At 35.0% G+C, this 19,800-nt stretch overlaps 1 protein-coding gene and 1 non-coding gene across 5 annotated transcripts in view; both read right to left on the reverse strand.

Annotated features, from left to right (window-relative positions):
• The window catches only part of LOC106872350 (protein strawberry notch homolog 1), a 183,276-nt gene extending 173,724 nt beyond the window's left edge, over window positions 1–9,552 (reverse strand). Inside the window, exon 1 of one of the 4 annotated variants that reach the window (XM_052966648.2) lies at window positions 9,205–9,552. The gene's annotated coding sequence lies outside the window, so the exon portion shown is untranslated. Of the gene's footprint in view, window positions 1–7,388; window positions 7,491–9,204 lie in introns of those variants that run through there. The other 3 variants (XM_052966646.2, XM_089348534.1, XM_089348536.1) reach the window with 3 other exon arrangements.
• On the reverse strand, window positions 801–930 carry LOC128247439 (U4 spliceosomal RNA). Its single transcript, XR_008263824.1, has one exon. It is a non-coding gene; the product is annotated as a U4 spliceosomal RNA (small nuclear RNA).
• Window positions 9,553–19,800: the final 10,248 nt, after the last annotated feature.

Consider the following 19,800-nt stretch of genomic DNA (forward strand, 5'->3'; position numbering starts at 1 on the left):
ACTACGGACCGAGACCTTTGGAAATGGGCTGTGCGTGAGAAGACCCGGCAAGCCAAGTAAGATCGTTGCCAGTGCCCCTGGACTGGTTCTTGTGCGGGTGGCACATGAGATGCACCATTTTGAGCGTGGCCGTTGCCAGTACCGCCTGACTGGCTCCTGTAGGATTTTCGAGCGAGATCGTTGCCAGTGCCCCTGGACTGGCTTGTGCGGGTGGCACATAAAAGACACCATTTCGAGCGTGGCCGTTTTCGTGCGGGTGACACGTAAAAGCACCCACTACACTCTCTGAGTGGTTGGCGTTAGGAAGGGCATCCAGCTGTAGAAACTCTGCCAAATCAGACTGGAGCCTGGTGTTGCCATCCGGTTTCACCAGTCCTCAGTCAAATCGTCCAACCCATGCTAGCATGGAAAGCGGACGTTAAACGATGATGATGATGATGATGATATATATATATCTATCATCATCATCATCATCATCATCATCATCATCGTTTAACGTCCGCTTTTCATGCTAGCATGGGTTGGATGATTTGACTGAGGACTGGTGAACCAGATGGCTACACCAGGCTCCAATCTGATTTGGCAGAGTTTCTACAGCTTCCTAACGCCAACCACTCCAAGAGTGTAGTGGGTGCTTTTACATGCCACCAGCATGAAGGCCAGGAGGTACTGGCAATAGCCACGCTTGAAATGGTGTATTTTACGTGCCACCTACACAGGAACCAGTCCAGCGGTACTGGCAACGAACTTGCTCGAATGTCTTTTCACGTGCCACTGGAACAAGTACCAGGAGGCGATAATGTATATATACACATACACACACACCCACGCACACACACACGCGTGCACATATATAGACATAGTTTCAAACAGCAATAACCACGCCTCAGATACACTTCATTGGCCATGGTACTGCCTCTGTGCAAGAGGTGCAGCAGTATCACTGAGAGACTAACAGAGAAAGTAGTCTTTACATATGACAGATGTAGCGTGCAAGAGAGAAGACTGCACTGGTATAGCCATGCAAATCATATGAATGAAAACAGTTGCATCAGTAGGTGCTGATCTCTAATTGTAGAGGGAACATGTGGAAGGGGTGGACCCAAGAAAACGTGGGATGAAGTGGTGAGGAAGGATCTACAGGCGTTTGGACTGAAAGAGGCGATGACAGGGAACCAAGACTCCTGGCAGTTTGCTGTGCTTGAAAAGTCACATCAAGCTAAGTAAAAGTTTGATTGCATACAGGCTCGTCCCCTGCAATTCTCTCCAGCTGAGCATTCCTAACCTTGAGGACTTGTGGGTGCTGGTGCCACATAAAAAGCACATGTACCAGTGCCATGTAAAGCCACCTGTACTGGTGTTGCATAAAAGCACCCAGTACACTCTGTAAAGTGATTGGTGTTAGGAAGGGCATCGAGCCATTGAAACCATGCTAAAACAGACACAGAGTTTGGGCAATTCTTCAGTTGACCAACTCCTGTCAAACCGTCTGACTCATGCCAACATGAAAAATGGACGTTAAATGATGATGATGATGATGATGACATACATATATACATGTATATGTCTACATGTGTTTATGCTTGTACATGTCTTTGTGTGTGCACATGTATGTATGTGTTTGTGCATGTGTGTGTGTGTGTGTGTGTTTGTTTATCTGTATGCATATGTCTGTTTACATATATATATTTACGTATGTGTGTGCATAAATATATATATATATATATATATATATATATATATATATATATATATGTATATATATATATAAGTATATTTATCATCGTCATCATTCTTTAATGTCTGTTTTACACACATACATACACACACACATATACAGATATATGTGTATGTATGTGTATGTGTATGTGTGTATGTCTATATGTAGGTATATATTTATATATATGTATATATCTGTATGTATAAATATATGGGTATATATATGTATGCATATATGTGTGTGTGTGTTATGTGTGTGTTGTGTTGTGTGTGTGTGTGTATACACACACATATATATATATACACATACATACAGATATAGATATATACATAAGTTTGATAAGTGCTAAAGCACCAAACTTTTGTCCCTTGATTTGCTTCTGTTAAATATTAATATATATATATATATATATATATATATATATATATAAACAATATATGAGTATATGCATATATATGTACATGTATGTATATACGTTCATCCACATGTACATATAGATACATAACTGGGTACATGACGTGGCAAAAGAACAAGGACAAAAATGGTAAACAAGGTGCAACAAACAAGCAGGCCACATAGAAACATCCCCTTCATCAGCTGCCACCATTAAAACTCCAGCGTTTTGAAGAATTAAGGCAGTACGCATCGTTAAAATGGTTCTTCCCACGAACACAAATTAAATTGTTTTTGTGGAGGGTAGTGGCGGACGGAAAACTGTTAAAGTCTGTCATACCGGCCATGATGAAATACCACAAGGTATAGAAAATATGAAATACCACAAGGTATAGAAAATACATATTCATACATATTCGCCTTTATATATTTAATCCTTTATATTGAACACTCAATATTTCATCTATTCAATAAGACATATTCCATATATTCAATAAGACATTCAATACTTTATTTCATAGTACCATCCATTTTTATTTTATATTATATATTGTATATTATATTATATATTGTATATTCCATATTCTGTATCCCACATTGGTTTTGCAGGAATATAAATAAAACATAAAAAACAGACAGTGTTGGAACTCTTTTAAACAAAATAATATATTCCTCTATACACAATCATACAAAACCCCCCCTTTTTTTTGTATTTATTTTTACTCGCATATATATATATATATATATATATATATATATATATATGTATTTGGAGTAGTTCCTGTGTGCACAGTTAGATGTACGACTGCTACTGGTGAATTTTGAGTTCCACATTAAGTACCATCATCCAGTCTACTTCCAGTAAAGTGATGTGGTTACTACTATACTTAGTAGTTTTATTGGTAATGGTAATATGTATACATAATGGATTTTTTTCAGATTCTGTCCACAATCTCTCTTCCCAAGGCTTTTGGTAGACCTGGGGCTAAAGTATAAGTGTTGTACAAAGTACTGTAGAAGAGGACTGAACTCAAGAAGATCACAAGTTTGGGATGCAAACTTCTTAACCACACTGCCACACCTACTTTTATATATATATATATATATATATATATATATATATATATATATTGAACTATGTAAAGCATTAGAGAAAGAAATGTAGCTGTTGCTATAAATACATATAAAGCAAAATTTTTTAATGGACCCTTGATATACTGCTGTGGATCTTCAATTTACCATTTCGTTTCTTTGGATTCCCAAATTTCTCAAATGGACACCCATCCCCCCAGGGTTATATGGACCCCAGGTGTGAATGACTAATCTTGTCTTGAAGAATGGGCCTTGTGTGTTTTTCCTGCAACATTCTCATCACATGTCTGTAGAAGTGGAGTTGTGACTTCTCAATGTGAATATGTAACAGCCCCACCTGGAGAGACTCCCTGACTTCTGAGATATGAACCCTGTCAAATAATGTTACTCCAGGCATTTTTTGAAAGAACCCCATTTTGACCACTTGTAGTTGCAATCATTTCATATTCATTCAGTCATGCTGGAGACCACCTTCTGATGAGCAAATTAGTACCATCTCATCTGTAATTTTCAGTTGACCAATTCTATGCCCACAGATTGTGATACCACTTCCACAACAGCTGCATGTGTCAATCCAATTCATAAAATTATGAAAAGGAGTGATGACAATTAAGAAAAATGCACCACGACGGTAAATGATTGTCTCTCTTCAGCCTTCGTTATTGCTTTCCAGATGTAGAGTCACCATGCTGATTGCAAAAAGCCAGCAGGAATTTTCTAAAATGCAGACATGATCTGAAAATCTCCGTCCTGAAGTTCAAAATGCCCCTCTCAGATTCACACACTTATTGCAGTGGTCCTTCATCTTTTTCAAGCCCTGTAAAAGAACTCAGAAGGTTGGGCCTCCTACCAGGCCTTTAGGGTTACCCTTAAAGTCAGGAACTTTTCAGCATGCCCTCTTACTCCCATGGGTTGTTGTTTATCTGCTGATCAACTCTGATCAAACAGATCTATGATCATAGGCAGTCCGGTCATGAATATCTTATCTTTTTAAGAGTATCTAAAACTACATTATATAATGTGCCCTTTCCTTTTCTTTGAAATAGTGGGATTAAGGGAGATTTATGTGCTATTTCTAGCAGATCATGTGACTATAAAGAGGCTCCATGGTTGGCTCATACACCCAATAGGGAGATAGTAGTGGGGAGATTTCTTAGAGGCTACTAAAACAAGTTGTTTCTATAAATAAGTGAAATAAATGCTACATATTCTAATAGCAATATAATATGTTCAGAAATGGAGCAGAAACATTGATATAAGTGAAAGCCACTTATTATGATTATTCTGGGATGGAGCCTCTTAGATTACAATAATCAGCTGATAATATTATGCAGAGAATATAACAATTTCCTGAGCACATATGGGCCTCCACTGATTTTAATGACAATAGCCATTTGATAACATTATCCACGATTATAATAAGCAGCTTTTATTGTACATTTATAGAAATACTGTACAGTATGCTGCTAACATACTATTGAAATGGTTTCATAATAATTTCATGTACCAAGAGGATTAAGACAGACCTAAGAACAAAAATTTGGTGAATTCACAATTGAACTTCAAATTCCTCACTAAATGGAATAGCTAACCCTGACCTAATTACTAACTTCTCCCTCTTTAGTTAGTTTGACTTTGAGAGATGTTTGTATCTATATCTCTCTTTTATTAAGCGAATATCCTGGAGTGAATAACAAAATTAGTAATACAAAATCTCATGATTCATTGCCTGAATCTTATACATTTCTCATGTAATTATTTCAACTCTACTCATCAAGATTGTATCTCAGGAGACCTTCTCTTTTTGTCTGCACATCAACAGCTTAGACAGAATGTTTCAACATTCTTATGTCACTCACAAACACTTATTTGTTTCAGTCCTTGGACTACAGCCATGCTGGAGCACTGCTTTGAAGGGTTTTGTTGAACAAATCAATGCCAGTAATTAATTTGTTTTTAAGTCTGGTACTTATTCTGTACATCTCTTCTTCTCAGTTACTAAGTGACAGGGGCATAAGCAAACCAACACCAAATGTCAAATGGTGACAAGATAAACATACATACATACATACATACATACACACACATATGTACATATGCATACATACATACACACACATATGTACATATGCATACATACATACATGCATGCATACATACACGCATGCATACATACATGCATGCATACATACATACATGCTTACATACACACATACTTGATTAGTCTGTAGAGGAAATCCACTCCATAGATATCAAACCCACAAAATCTTGACAACAACTGGGAAGTTACACAGAAACAGTGATGTTGGCTGGCTCTACCTAAGAAGAAATGAAGGTGGTAGAGGCCTGAGATCAGGGCAGATGGCCTTTGAATACCATATGGTATCACTCAGGCAGCATCTGCTGAGCAGCAGTAGCAAAAATAAATATATGAATGCAGTCTTGAAAAGTGAAGTGAGCAACATTGTACAAGTTGGCAGTGAGCTCCTCAAGAAGCACTCTCTCCCTGATGATCTCCTATACAGCCCCAAAGCAGCTGGGCTCTCTTACCACAGAGAAGACCTCGATGGAAAGCACTCAGAATACAAAAAAAAAAAAAAGACTATGCAAAGGTATGTTGAAGAAGACAGTAAAACTGGCATGAAGCACAGCCTTTCTTGGACACAAGACCACTACATCAAATCACACTTAGAAGCTGTGCATTTGCAATCCAGGAACAGAAGATTGCCACAAAGTACCTGGTGAACAAGAGAGACAGTGATGTTCATGTAATCCCAAGATGTGTAGGCTATGTCATGTTTCTGTGGAAGACATCACGCATGTGACTAGCAGCTGTCCTAAAATGTCGTCACGGTACGACCTCCCTATGCGGCATGATGTTGTCAGTGCTCTTCTAACACCACCAAATATAGTGTGTCACTTTCTCCAAATACTGACTGGCTTTTGGAGTGATTATAAGCAGTTCATTTCATTTTCTCCAGAACCTTTTTTGCTCCACATTGTTGTAAACAATCCATCTTTCATAACATGCAATCATTCTTATCAAAAATGGGGCGCTATTGCATTTGAGCAGTGAATTATAAATGGAAAGGTAATCCATTAATTTTTTTCATTAAATTTTGAGGCACCCAAATATTGTAGAGATTCACATCTCTGAGTGTTTTTAAATGCCTTATAATGCTCATTTGAGATATGTGGAGTGTATCGGTGATGTCTCATATCATGTGACCTGAATTATCTTATATTAGCTTTTCCATTTGGTCATCATCAATGACTGTAGATTTACTGGAATTCTCATAGATGTCTAGATCAAAATTTTCAATCACAAACCTGTGAATTACTTAGTTGCCTCATCTCCATAAGTTGCACATATCTTTTTTGCTGTCTGAATAGTGTTTTTTACCTTTCTGGAAATACAACCCCATTCCAAATACCATCTAGGCCAGCTTTTCCTTTCATCCTTCTGAGCTAAATACAAGAATCTAAAGAAATGTCTATGTTCTGGAAGCAATACCCTAGTATGGCCACATTCCAATAACAGAAACCTGTAAAAAGTGAAAAACCTTAAAAGAATATTTATATAAAGAGAGAGGAATCTCTATATTTATTTTTCTGTTTTCCCTTTATGTGTGCAGAATGTCCCAATAGTAAACAGTTATTTATAAAATAATAGGAATTTATAAAATAAACAAATATATGTGCTTATGCATGTAAGCATGTATGAAGGTAATCTATGTTTGTACACATGTATACATATGTATATATATATATATATACATGTATGCATGTATGTGTGTGTGTATGTATGTATGTATGTATGTATATATGTATGTGTATGTATATATATATATATATATATATATATATATATATATATATATATATATATATATATATATATATATATATATATATATATATATATATAGTATATAGTATGTGTATGTGTGTGCATATGTGTGTGTATGTGTATATACATGTATATATGTCTGTATATGTATATATATATATATATATATATATATATATATATATATATATATATATATATGAATATACATACATGTGTGTGTATACATATATATGTATGTATGTATGTATGTATGTATGTATGTATACACATATACATACGTAGTAACATAATATCATAAGAAAGAAAGGAGAAAACAACATTCCCACAAACCTTGAGGGTCTCTCATTCACAATGAAACTGCCATAACCAACTCCCTCCAGCTATACTGGAAATTGTTTTCTCTTTTTCTCACTTCTCTTGCATAATCAGTAAAAAACACACCCACCTCCCACTCTCTGTGACTATCTGTGTTTTCCCCTCTCCTCGTTCATTTATTCTATATACCAGATACAACTAGCCCTGCATTAAGGTCCTGCCTGCAACAGCTACAAAATAGTCATAGCAAATACACATTATAACGGTACTTTTAATGACATTAAGAATCTTCATTTATTTATCTGTTGAGAATAGTTTAATTGGGACCCATTGTAGCATGTGCAGTAAGCACTGGAAAATGAATTAATAATGGCAAATTAAATGAAAGAAAAATAATCATGTGCTTAAATCTGCTAATTGCTGGCAAAGCACAGCCCAATTTTTCTTATTCCCCACAGATAGTACTGCAGTCAGACTATATAATGGACCAACACTCAAGCAGCTTACTAGTGAAGATCTTGCCCACTTTCTGTAGGTTCCAAAATTTTAGGATGCCATCATAAACATTGGCACAATGAAAGGTAGGTTTGGTGAGATTGTGGAGATGCTGGAATGGAAACAAATGGATGTTTGCTGTGTACAAGAGGTAAGATGGAAAAGATCATTAACCAAACCCTTTACAGGCAAGAGCTAGAAGAAAAAATTCTTCTGGGTGAGTAACAATGACATCAGGCTGGGGTATGTATCATTAGCTGAGAAATAGATTAAAATAATTGAGGTAGTCAAGGTGTTTGATAGGATAATTAAGTTGGAACTAATTATAAGCAACTCAACATTTTGATATATACTCTATGAGCAGGACTGCAAGAGAAGCAGAAGGACCACTTCTATACTTCTACAAATTATCACAATGATGACTGACAGAGATTTCGTTACCATGGCTAATGACTTCAAAGGATAAGTTGGCCAACATGTTGATGCTTCTGTAACCTATATGGAAGCTATGGTTATGGTTTGAAAAATAAAGAATGTTGTAAGACTACTGGAGTTCTGTTACGCAACTAATCTAACAATATAGGAAACTGACCACCCACCTCATCACTTACCAATATGATAAACGCATGAGTCTGATAGATTACATTCTCACCCGGAATAGGGACAGAAGGGCTATCATAAAAGTCAAAACCTTTCCTGGCAAAGAATGCACAACACAACATAGATTAGTGGTTGGTAATTTCAGAATCAGAGCTAGGCACTAAAAAGGAAGATATGATAAGTAAAAGAAGCAACAAGTGAGAATAGATTTTTAAAAATTCTAATTCATGCATATGACTGTAGGGTGAGAGATTTAGAAACTTTTGGCATAGATGACAACGGGGAATTTCTATGAAATATCTTACTTAGGCAACAGATCAGACATGGCAAAGTTCTAGTTAAGCCAAAAGTCATGTGGTGGTAGGATGATATTGTTGATATGGTGGTAAAAGATATGAGACAAGTTTGGAAAACCTGGAAAGAATGTGATAACAGGAAGCTTTACCAAATGGCTAGATGGGTAGCTAGGTAACAGGTATACTTCACTAAAGGTGAGGCAGAGAGAAAAAGATTTGTGCATGACCTGCAATATAAGGATCAGAGACATGAGATGTTCAGGACTGAGAGGAAATGTGTGAGAAAGAGTGAAGATGTCATTGGTGTGAAGTATATTCAGGATGATAAAGGCATACATGCCTTCAATATGGAAGACAAGGAAATGGCATGAAAGAGCTATTATAAGAAACAGTAGAATGTAGATATCACATGAGATAAACAGAGACTCTATTATGCTCACCTGAGAGAGGGACCAGCAATCCAGTTTGACAGCAGTGTGATAAATAAAGTGATCAAAAACATGAAGAAAGGAAAAGCTGTAGGGTCGTTACGGATAATTGCAGAAATGTTCAAAATATCTGGTGAGGTGTAATACCTGGTTATCATTAAAATAATGAAACCTGTTGCCAGTGAGTTTTCGTTACAGTATTGTTAGATTAGAATGTTTGAAATCTTTATCAGCTTAGTTTAACAGATTGCCATCTACCACAAACATAAACGTACATGTACTCTTTCTCCTTATGTCAAATACTCTGAGATAGGATTCCCATAGCAGATAGCCTTCCTCAAATTCTAATCATAAATGTTTAAACTGAAAAGCCAAAACCACTGTTGAATTGTATTACTTTATTTGGTAATAATGACCACAGATAATTGTTGCTGGTAAATAATAATACTATAATTGTTAATATCAGGTCAAATTATTTATGACAAATTTCTGATAGGCAGTGAGTGTCAAAAAGGAAAGTTTCATTTTCATGCTTAAAGTCCATAAAGGACATTCTAGAACATCTTGGCAAGCTTTTAAAACCCTGATGGAGACATTTTTCTTATTATGGTTGGAAGCTATACATCTTTAGACATTTATTAAGATAATTTTCATCCCTCAACCCTCTCTCTAAGAGATTATTCCTACAATGTTCTAATTTATACAAAACATATCAGTTCTTCTCTTTACTTCATATGTCTCAATGGTACAGTGTGCTTAACTGGAGTTTGAGAGGTATGGGTTCAATCTTTTGTACCGGCTTGCTATCCAATTTCAGCTCTTATATTTTGAAAATTCATTATTTCTTGATTCATGGAAATAAAATACGTATTAAAAATTGTACACCACCACCACCACCTTCATCATCATCATTTTAACATCTACTTTTCCATGCTTGCATGGGTCAGATGGAGTTTACTGAGACAGATTTTCTATGGCCAGCTGCCCTTCCTATTTCCAACCCTTACCTGTTTCCAAGCAAGGTAATATTTCCCCATGGGTAGATGTTCTCACAGAATATTGGAAATGAATGACAATGCTTGTATGACAGTAACAATCATGTGATATCAAGACATGCAGACACAAAAACACGCATATGCACACACACACACACACACACACACACACACACACACACACATGCACACACATAGGCGAGCTGGCAGAAACGTTAGCACACCCGGCGAAATGCTTAACGGTATTTCGTCTGCCGCTACGTTCTGAGTTCAAATTCCGCCGAGGTCGACTTTGCCTTTCATCTTTTCGAGGTTGATTAAATAAGTACCAGTTACGCACTGGGGTCGGTATTATCGACTTAATCCGTTTGTCTGTCCTTGTTTGTCCCCTCTGTGTGTAGCCCCTTGTGGGTAGTAAAGAAATAACACATACACACACATACATGTATACGCTAATTTACAACAGGCTTCTACCAGTTTCCATCTACCAAATCCACTCACAAGGCTTTAGTTGACCTGAGGAACAGAACCTAGAACCATGTAGTTGGGAAGCAAACTTTTGCCATACAGCGATGTCTGTATATTGGTTTCAAATTTTGGCACAAGGCCAGAAATTTCAAGGAAATGGTAAGTTTATTTTAGAAATCCCAGTATTCAACTGGTACTTATTCTATTGACCCCAAAAGGATGAAAGGCAAAGTTGACCTCAGAACAAAAAGACATGAATTGCTGCTAAGCATTTTGCCTGGCACGCTAACCATTCTGCCAGTTTGCAGCTTTACCGTACCAGTATATTAAAAATGCTTTGTGTTAATAATAAATATTGTTAATGGTAATTATTTGTCTTATTAATTATTCAACAAACTATGAGAGAAATTATTGTGTTAAGTTATTGTGGTGTTAGATAACAATATTGTTAGGTTAGAAGGCCTTAAATTTGTTTTATTCAGTTAGAGTTGTTAGAGTATTGTTAGGTTGAAGACATCAAATTAATGTTGTTAGATCAGTGTATTCCTAGATAAATGTTGCTAGATCAGTGTTGTTAGAGCATTGTTAGATTAGTGTTACTAGATTGTTGTTGTCAGATTAATGTTGTTAGATTCGTGTTATAAGATTAATGTTGTGAGTGTCTTAGTTTTAAATTTTTAAGGTTAAAATTTTGTTCAATTAGTATCTTAGATTAGTCTTGTGAGATTATATTTGGTAGATTAGAGTATTGTTAGCTTAGAATGTTGTTAGATTATAATGTTAGATTCGTGTTGTTAGATTTGTGTTGTTAGATTTGTGTTGTTAGATTAGAATGGCTTAGATTAGAATGTTGTTGGATCAGAATATTGTAAGATTAGGGTGTTGTTAGATTAATGTTAGATTAATGTGTTGTTAGATTAAAATAGTAGGTTAATGCATTGTTAGATTATAATGTTGTTAGATTTGAGTGTACTTGAATGACTTAGATTTAGAAAGTTGTTAAATTTAGCATTGTTACAGTAAGGAGTGGTTAAACTAAACACTTCATTAAAGTAGACATTTTAGAAGGGTTTTTTTTTTTTAGATTCAGCACTTAATAGAGCAGTACCTCAATTGTTCAATTAGGATGTTTATTGTTATTTTGGTGCATTGGTCGCTACAGGAAAATATTTGATATTAGTATAAAATATTTGTTGATAATTTAGTACCAACTACATTTCCTTTTCTCTCTTTTTTTCTCCCCCTACATGTATTTATTTGGTCACCAGACAAAAAGTCACAGAAAAAAGTTACTAGAAAAATCACAGTTTATTTCAATACTTTAAACAAGGTAATAAAACAAATCATCTTTCTTTTGGCTATGGTATGAAGTTTGCTTCACAACCACATGGTTCTAGGTTCAGCCCTATCACGTGGAACCTTGGGCAACTAGCTCTGAGCCGTCCACAGGGTTGTAAGTGGATTTGGCACATGGAAACTGAAAGAAACCTGTCGTGTGTGTGTGTGTGTGTGTGTGTGTGTGTGTGTGTGTGCACGTGTGTGTGTGTGTGTGTGTGTGCACGTGTGTGTGTGTGTGTGTGTGCACGTGTGTATGTGTGTGTGCGTGTGTGCATGTGTGTGTGTGTGTGTGTGCACGTGTGTGTGTGTGTGTGTGTGCACGTGTGTGTGTGTCTTTGTGTTTGTAGCCAACCACCACTTGACAACAAGTGTTGGTTCATTTATGTTCCCGTAATAGCTGCTTGGTAATAGGAGACTGATAGGCTAAATGCCAGGTTTAAATAGAAAGAAGATACTGAGATGATTAGTTTGACTAAACATGCTAAGGTATTGCCCCAACATGACTGCAGTCCAATGACCAAAACATGAAAAAGATAAAACATAATTAAAGTAATAAGACAAAGAAATATTTTAAATCAGTTATTTACTGACAGTTTAAAAGGTGTACACTATATATGATGGCATCACACTTTGATTCAATTTCTTAGGCAGTGAAACAAAATATTTAAGTCAGTCATTTGACAATATAAGACATGTACAGATGAAAACACTTTTGATAGTATCATAACATGACGTGTATATTCAGTATTTTCTAATGCCAGTGACTTAGATGAATATTCCAACCAAATATTCCACCAGGAAACACTTCTACAGTCTTGTGAGTTTCCCTTTGAGCAAACAGAGTTGCCAATTTTGTGCTTTTTCGCTATTTTCATCACAAATTCCACTCAATTACATGCTTGCATATTTTTAGTATATTATAATTTACTGTTAAGGTTTGTGCGTCTCCATTAAAATGAAATCAAAATTTAATTCAGAATTTAGAGCCCAAAATTCAGGTAGAAATTTTCTGTAGCAAAAAAATCTGTTTTTCTACACTTTTTAAAGTTTCTGAAGTTTGGAGAGTTAACAAAAATTTGAAATGGAAACACAAGATCCCACTAATTTGAATGATCTTCTGTGCCTCATTGATTTACCAAGTTCAATAACTATAATGCCAGGATAGAAGTTCAGTTAAAGTAATTTGGATCCCAAACCATATCTTCATTCTCCATTCTTGAAAAAGAAATCTCAGAATGTAAATTTACTGAGCTACAAGAAAATGAGATAAGAAGTCAATGCATAAAATTTGATGTTGAAATTTTGGAGCAAATTAAACAGTGCCTTCCAGAGGATTTTCATCTTTTACAGTCAATGAGTTATTTTAGCATAACAGAATGTCTCAAACAAATAAAACTCAGAATTATAGACCTAGCAAAGCATTTTTATGAAAATTCAGAGATTCTGGCAAAAATTGGTTCCAGTAGGAACATTATTTTAAATGTTTAAAGAACATAAGTTTCAGACAGTTTCTCTCTTGATTGAATTTTTAGTGTATAGGGATTCAACATGGTTAGATCCATTTGAACATTTTTCTAGTCAGCTTTAACACTTCTCATTTTACTACGTGCAAATGCTGATGTGGGGTGAATGTTTAGCTACATGAATTTTATGAAATCAAATGAACATAACTATCGAAGTATGGAAATATTAAGAAAAGTTTTGAACATCAACTATGGACATAAACAAAGAGGTAAATGCTGTTGTGATAGTGAACTATCAAATGAACTGTTAAAGAAAATTGGATTCATTGTTGCTTATAAATCATTTGAAACTTGCAGATTCTACATCTAATCAGGAAATCTTTGAAAATATGGAATGTAGCAGGACTTGAAACTGACTTGGCAAATTACAAAGTTTATGTCACAACATAGCATAACCTTGTTCACATGAGAGGCCGAGTTATGGGCCAATCAACAGCCAGACTTCTTGTGATAAATCAATATAGATCTTTCTGGAACATCTTGGTACAAGGGTTACATAAAGGCTTGTTTTTAGCATCAACTTTCAGAGTGCATAGTAACCTGCAAACCTGTTACCCACATCCTCTTGCTGTTTGTAATAGTTGTCTTTTTCATGACCATCTGCTTAGCTTCAATATGTCAATTTAGTTGGCTGAAATGAATCTACTGTGTACTTTTCTCCTATTTTGACGAATCTCAGTACAGAGTTTTTGTAATCAACTATTTATGAACACTACTGAATTATTCCTTCAAATGTTTTGAGCTATTGTGGAACCTTATAATTCATGACCAACCTCAATAATGTGTGGTAAAATAAAAGTTATTCAATGTTTGGTTGGTGTTGTTATATTATTCACACACAGCCTCACGTGAATTTTTTAATATAAATCTTTTGATATTTCTACCTAGTTATGTGATTTTTTTTGCTCCGATGCTTTTATTGGTAATTTTCACTCACTTTTATTTGATTGGAACTGGTAAGCTGGAGAGCTACGCCTGGCTCCAGTCTGTTTTAGAAACCAAGTCGGATCTATTTTAAAACGGGGGTGCCAGTATTTTCTTAACGAAACACTAACGAAACACTTTGAAACATGGGACACTGGTAGAATGTGTCATATAAAACATCTTTTACTCTTAGTCTTCTTAACAAAAAAATGTACATCGCAAGTTATTCCATGTTAAAGTTGTCGTATTTCTGTAATTTCAACCAATCACTGACGTCTATTCAGCTGAATAGAGTTACTGCTGGGCGGTCATAAAAATGTTATTCCCTGTGACATATTTCATCCGGTTTAATCGCAATTTATACGCATATATTGTTTATATAATAAATTACGCTGTGCGTATCTATGTGTGTAACAATTTTAGAGTTCGGATTCTAGAGTTAGGGTTAGTTTTAGGGTTAGGGTTAGGGTTACGGTTACGGTTAACAGTCTAGTTAGGGTTAGTGTTAGGGTTAGGGGATTAATACGATATACACCGTTACAGCGCTAACTGTTTTCAACTGAATAGACATCAGTGATTAGTAGAAATTATCGAAATAAGACAATTTTTTACATGAAATAAATTCGAATACAAAAATTTTTTTCTGTTCTATAACACAAAATAGATAAGTATACGAAGTTTGAAAGTCTTTCCGTACCAAAAACACTACATAAAACATAAATGAAAACTGGTGCCCCCGTTTTAAAATAGATCCACCAAGTCAAAACAGACTAGAGCCTGGTACAGCGCTCCAGTTTACCAGTTCCAGTCAATCTGTCTAATCCATGCCAGCATGGAAAACAGACACTAAACGATGATGATGCCTTTTAGCTATTGAAATACTGCTTTTTAAAATTTTTGTTTAGCAACTCTACAAACAACACACAAATTATGAAGGATGTTCTTATAGCTACAACTAACATTGATGAACTCTTAATTGAGGTGGATCACCAAGTACACTTTTGACTTTTTCCAGGATTCATTTATTCACTTGATCATAGTAATATTTTTGTTATGTTTTTGGTTTCTTTCTCTTTATAGTAATACATCCCTTTCTTTCTCATTATCTCTGATAAACTCTTTTCTCCCCTAACTACCTAGTCGTGACATTTTCATTTATACTCACTGTATATCAGACAATATGAGACACTAAACAGAATTGAGAAGCTAAATCCAGTAAAAAACCCTCCAAAAAACAACTATTGTTTGTTAAATATATAAATTCAATATATACAATCACTTGGAGAATAACTTTTATACCCTGAACTCTTGAGATAATTTTGACTTGAATTTAGAGTATTTTAAAAATGCTACAGGACAGTATATCTATTTGTTGCAACTTGTCTTCCATTCAAGTTCTTGTTTGAACCAGATAAATTATATGTATTGGATACTGAAACATTTAAGTTTCAGTCAAAATGAACATGGAATCAGATATTAAGATAACTCATAATTCTAAGATGAACTGAGAAATGAAGGCCAGAAAGAACTAGAAGGTTCCAAGACATCAACCGGACGTGGTTCCTCCTGATGATGTCTTGAGCTAACTGGATCCTATAAAGGAGCTGTTGTGGTAGCAGACCACGAAACATGGTTGAAATTCCTCAGATATAATGTATATATCTTTTATATACTTAACATCATCATCATTATCATCATTACCATTTAACATTCACCTATATGTATATATATGCATATATATGTATATCTATCTATATGTTTGTCTATTTGTCTGTCTGTGTATCTGACTGTCTCTGTCTGTCTGTCTGTATGTCTCTCTGTCTCTCTGTCTCTCTCTCTCTCTCTCTGTCTCTCTCTCTCTCTGTCTCTCTCTCTCTGTCTCTCTCTCTCTCTCTCACTCTCTTTCTAAATATATATATACACTCACACACACACACATATATACATATATGTATATCTATGTGTACGTGTGTATATATATATATATATATATATATATATATATATATATATGAATGTGTATGTATATGTATATATATATATATATATATATATATATATATATATATGAATGTGTATATATATGTATGTATATATATATATATATTTGTGTGTGTGTGTGCATGTATATACATATATGTATATGTATTTATTTATATATATATATATATATATATATATATATATATATATATATATATATATGTATGTATGTATATTTGTATCTATGTATATATGTGTGTGTGTGTGTGTGTATGTATATGCATATATATGTGCATGGATATATATTTGTTCATATTTGTTCATATATGTGCATAACATATGCATGTGTCTATGTATGAGTGTGTATAAAGTAATATAATGTATTCAGTGTATAAAGCTTCTCAGCGTAGTTTTTAACCTTAAATTTACAATATTTTTAGCTTGAATTTAGGACATTTTTCTTTTTTTCTAAAAATGTCACACATTATATATTCTCTGCCCTACCACTGACTTCTCCGCTCTTTCTCAACCGTCCTTCCACACCCAACATATAGCATCCTAAAAACTGTCAACATTTCCAGCTGTTAAGATAATTCTGTACCCTTTCTAAGCTCTACCCACATGACAGAGACAATCTTTATGCCATCAGAATGCCGCCAAGTCAATTTACCCATATAGGAGTGCAGTAATCTTGAAAGAACTGATACTAGAAAGACTGAACAGGATGGGACTAAGTTTAAACCAGTCAAATGATTATTATTTCTTTTTTATTATTCTTTATTATATTTATTATTTATTATTATTTATTATATTTTATTCTTTTTTATTATTTTTTTTTATTAATGGTAAAGGCATCCTTAACAACTAGACTGTATATATATATATATATATATACACTCTCTCTCTTTCTTTTTCTCTCCCTCTCTCTCTCTTTCTCTCTCTTCCTCTCTCTCTCTTTCTCTCTCTTCCTCTCTCTCTCTTTCTGTCTGTTTGTCTATCTCTCACACACACACATACACACACGCGTGCACGCACACGCACACACACACAGACTCACACACACACACACACTCACTCACACACATACAGAGTGGGTTTTGAGAAGAAACATTATCATTATCATCATCATTTAATGACTGTTTTCCATGCTGGCATGGGTTGGACGGTTTGATAGGAGCTGACCAGGCTCCATGTCTGTTTTGGCATGGTTTTTATGACTGGATGCCCTTCCTAATGCCAACCACTTCGCAAATAGCCAAACAACAACTACATTCAGCATGGTAGCTTTGAACTTGGCATATTAATCTCCGTTCCTCAAGGAAACTGTATCAACCGAGAGAGTTAACTTTAAGCTAATAATTATTTATTATTTCTGCTTCTTTTGTAATAAAGTGTTTCCCTAAATGCTAGAAATTATATATCTTTACTTTTTATCAGTTACTTTTTCCAGTAATTAAACTACAGCCCCGGTGGAGCACTGTCTTGAACTTTTTGGTCAAAAGAACCAACCCCAGTACATATCTTTTTTGTAAGCCTGGCACTGCTAAGTTATAGGGACTTAAACAAACCAACACTGGTTATCAACTGGTAGTAAGGGTCAAACACAAACACAAAGACACACGCATGCACACACACATGCACACACACACACACATTAAGAAGGAGCTAACCTTGACATGGACAAACAAAATCTCGATGCTGAACAATGACAAGGCACCTGTTCATATGTCATTTCTTACCTATGGCTTTTTTTAGCAAAGCACAAGATGACTCTCATTCTCCAACCACCCTACTCAAAACTTGCCAATATCATATGATAGAAGGAAATTCACAAAGTGATCTGCATACTACACCAAGATATGCAACAGTATTTTTGTTCATCCTTCAGTCTTGCTGGCATGTATGGGCTGAGGTTACTTTTGTTGGTGTTGTCTGTGAGGTTACTTTTGTTGGTGGTGTTCTGCAGATAAAAATGCATCTAACCCATGGAGAAATGGGTAAAAAAGGATGATGATAATATGATGTGTGTGTGTGTGTGTGTGTGTGTGTCTTTGTGTATGTATGTGTGTGTCTGTGTCTGCGTTTGTGTGTCTGTATGTGCATGTGTAGAAAAGGAGTATACACAGAGATAGCAATAATGAATGAATTAAAATAGTTCTTTTATTTCCTGTATGCTGCCAGAAGTAAAAACTTCTATGTTACTGATACTATGATTCAAACTAATTAAACAGCACGTGTTCTTCCAAAAGTTGGTGAATTGCATGTTCAAAGTAGGCAACAATACATACAGAGAAAAAAAAATGTCCAAATTACAACATGAATAAAAGCAGAGTTTCCATAAATGTATGTTTTCATAAATGTTTTTATAGAGTCAAATGTATAATTCACTGTTGTACAAACAACGATAAGCATATGTCCTTGAATAGAGGAGGGAGCAGACAATGTCGGTGAGGCTAGGAGAAAAGAAAATAACATTTGTGATACAAGAAAACTTGAAGAAAATGAGAAACAACAAATTGATTTCTCATTCAGCTTGAACATGTCTTAGTATTTAAAACTAGTCTAAATGAGCGATATGTTGGAAGGAAAAAAATTCTGTTGATTTCTGCAGTAATGATGTCTACCAAGGAGGTGAATGTGAAACAACTTGCATTGTGTTTATATAGCCAAAGTGGCAGAGAAAATAATGGTCTCTTATTGATGCCCACAAAAACAATGGAAAATGAAAAAAATGATGATCTAGTTGTATATGAGCTGTTATATTATTTTCCCAGCTAGATTGTTGGAAAGCACCTATCAAAAAGCATTAAAACAAAAAGTAGTGTAAATGGTGATACAAAAGACTTTTTTATGAGAAATGGAGCACATGCATAGATTAGGCTAGCCAATGCAAGTGTTATTTTTGTCTTGAGCTTCCTGATACGAGATAGAAGATTGAGTATCTGATGTGCTGACAATAGGTTTAAGTTGGATAAGGTGCTGCTGAGAGATTGATTGCTCTACAAATTCACTGGTTTTAGACAGTCAAAGCTGTCTTCTAATCACCATGTATACCAATCATATATATATATATAAATATATATATACACACACACAGACAGACACGTGTGCGTGCACACACACACACACACGCACACACTCACACTCACACACACACACATCACTGATGAAATCCTTGGAAGCAATTACTTGAACTGTTTTGAAAATAGTTTCCTAAGTGGTTCTTGACTGTCACATCAAACAAAACATAAACATTTGGAGAGGTTTAGTTAGACTTGTACTGTAGGCTATTGCAACCCAAATAATAACTGGTAACAAATGTACTGATCGAGTGCTCATTTAGCCTATAAATATGGTTCAATAGGTTTGGTATTGCA

Source organism: Octopus bimaculoides, chromosome 3 (genome assembly GCF_046866305.1).
Source record: "Octopus bimaculoides isolate indiv1 chromosome 3, ASM4686630v1, whole genome shotgun sequence".
NCBI lineage: Eukaryota > Metazoa > Mollusca > Cephalopoda > Octopoda > Octopodidae > Octopus > Octopus bimaculoides.